Genomic DNA, 3,260 nt, shown 5'->3' on the forward strand with positions numbered 1-3,260 from the left:
ACCTAGGTATGCCTCTTGCTTTCCTGAACTTTCTTATTTTCACCAAGTTATCAAAATGTACATGACATTACCTTTTGTGCCATAACCAGATTTCTTCAACTTGAGCAATAAAACATGAGCAATCACCAAGATCAAGATAAAATAGGTTACCTCTTGTTTGTTTACCTGATCCAATCAGTTTTCCTTTGTCATCCAGAAGTCTTTCCTTGCCATGCATGAATTCTACCTTGAAGCCAATGTTGATTAACTATGCCACACTCAGAAGATTATGTTTTAGACCTTCAACCCAATTAGCATTGTCGCATACACGTTCTTTGGTTAATGAGATTTGACCTCTCCCTTTTATGCAACAAGGTTCATTATTTCCAAACCTTACACTACCACCATCATAGTCTTCATAATGTTCAAACTTTTTTTTGTCAGCAGTCATATGATGTGAACATCCACTATCTATGATCCATGTATCATATTTTCTCACATGAGAGATAAGTGTCATCTTATCTTCTTTATCATCAGATTTGTCTTTTATAGCAATGTAAATTATTTCATCTTCACTATTATTAGAATCCTTGGCCATAAAATAAGTTTTCTTACCTTTCTCCTTGAATGATTTATGATCTTTGAAATCCTTCTTTCCATTGCACTTGTGACTGTTCTTTTCATTCTTATCTTTTTTTGGGTACCTAGTAGCAATATGATCAACCTCTTCACAGGAAAAATAGATTAAGGGAAATTTACCTTTGTATTTTCCTCTACCTCTAGAATATTTCCTTGCAAGTAGGGCTTCAAGAACTCCCAGGTCACAATCAAAACTTTCCTCTAATTCTTTTTTACTTTCTAACTAAATGTCCTTTATTTTCTTTCCTTTCTCCTTGAGTGAAAGTTTGGCCTCAAATGCATAATCAATATTCTTGGAAGCTGGAACATAATTGTCAAAGTTATCTTATGATTAGTCTCACATCTTCTTTCTTGAATAGTACATACTCTAATTGCAAAGATGGGAAGCAGTGTTCTAAGATCTTTACTTACAATGGTTTCATCCTTGATATCTCCTCCAAAAGCTTTAATTGCACTAACACTTGCTTTGATTCTTTCAACAAATTTGGCAATATTTTCATCTTCTCTCATTCTCATCTAATCAAATTTTCCTCTATGGCTTTTTTCTTTGGCTCTCCTCACATTGTCATCACCAACATAGATGTCCTTTAGCTTGTTCCACATTTCAAAAGTAATTTTGCAGTCCTCAATATCATCAAATTCCTCATAGCTAAGAGCAGATGCAATATCTATCATCATGATGTTATGATTCTTTTTCTTAGCAATATCTCCAATAGATAATGTACCAGTAAGAGTTGTGTATTCTTCATCAAGGTATTTGCATCTTGAATCACCAATGGAAGCCAGATGAAGTCTCAAGAGTCCCTACCATTCTGCAAAGTTATTTCTATTAAGCTTTGGAATTTCACTCTTGTAAGACATCCCAATCTTTAGCTTAGGTCCTTAAAACCTTTCCTGCAAACACCAAAAGCTCTAATATCAATTTTTGGAAAAATATATGGAGTAAATAAGAGAGGGGGTGAATCAATTATCCCAAAAATATATCCATAGATCCCTTAGATGTTTGATAAAAACTAATTAATAATTTCACTCAATAAACATACTTAAAGATGTTGTAACTTGGTAAATGCAGAGTGTATTTTACTTTTAATTGATCTTAAACATTCATAGTGATTAACTTGTAAGCATAAAAGAAATAACATGAACACAAGTGACACTAGGATTTAACATGGAAACCCAATATGGGAAAAACCACCAATGTAACTAGTTACTATTTTTCACTCTTCTAAAGTGAGCCTTGTTAGGAGACAACCTGGTTAAAGGTTACAAAACACATTTTTAGGTGTGACCTTGTTAGAGGATTTAATCACCCTTTTAGGAGTTTCCTTGCAAGAAGTTTTTAAAATAATTCAATGGAACTATCACCTTGTTAGAGGATTTATAATTGGTTGTTAAACCAACTCAGTTAAGAGATTTTTTATCACTGCTACAATGGTAAGAAAGTAACAATGAAATGACCTGATTGAAATGCAACTAAATTGTTGAATATAGATCTTTTTTCTAGTTCAAACTAGATCCTTCCTTATCAAATGTCACTTTGCTGCTCAACAAGGATATCTAACCATCCTTCAAATTCTCTCACACTTTTCTTCTCAATACATTTTCATACTCACACACACACACACATTAAAATCTCAACTTGACATTTCATTTATACCATTCAGATTATCAAGTCGGCTCAAATACATCTTACAATGACCAATAAACATTAGCACAGTCAACTGAAATCAACACTTGAAATAATTAAACTTCATAACCCAAATTAGAAAAATCTTTGATTAGCTGACCCAGCTTAGTAAACACTAATTTGAGATGATTTCCTATGTTGACCAACTGATGGTTGGTTAACATTGAGAACTTGCAAAAACCTTTAGCAACCGAGTGAACTCAGTGAACACTAACTCTAAAAAACTTTCCTTCATTAACCATGAAAACTCAGATAACACTGTCTCTAATGAATTTTCCTTCGACACACGAGTGAGCTCAGTAGATACTATCTTTGCAGAGTAATCTCTAGGAATGCTCAGTAGACTAGAGAAACTGTCTTGCTGACCAAGTGAGCTCAATAAACATAGACTGAAAAATGATATGACATTTGTGTAACATCAAAGACAACACACAATTAGACAATTTTATCCAACAAATTTAAGTCTACAAAAGCATTCAATTGGCTTACAACACAACATGCAAGATGAAATGTTAAGTTTCTTTAGAACTTCTATGAAAGTGGTCATGGAAAAGGAGACCATGATGGAGCAAGAGCATGTGTAAAGCATGCACTTCACCAACATGAACTTTTAGGTATAATATTGTTATGTACAAATCAAATTTGAGGTATATGACCATCTGCTAGATAGTTGTTTTATATTTTGTTAAAATTGATACAATTTTCTTTCCTATAGAACTGCAAAGATAGACAAGGCAAATCAAGTTGTTGAATGGTGCAAATTTTATTTTTGTCCTCATGATACATAATAAAATAAACATTTTTTTTGGGAAGTGAATGGTAAGATTTCCATTTTTATTTGACATGATTATTTAATATTTTGATTATTTACATAGATACTTGCCAATTTAATGTGTTATAGATATTGATCAATCAAATCTATATGTAATAGAAGAAATAAATATTTCACAAGTTA

The sequence above is a fragment of the Cupressus sempervirens genome, chromosome 9, assembly GCF_028749045.1.
Source record: "Cupressus sempervirens isolate cs-2001-9-10 chromosome 9, ASM2874904v1, whole genome shotgun sequence".
In the NCBI taxonomy this organism is placed as follows: Eukaryota; Viridiplantae; Streptophyta; class Pinopsida; order Cupressales; family Cupressaceae; genus Cupressus; species Cupressus sempervirens.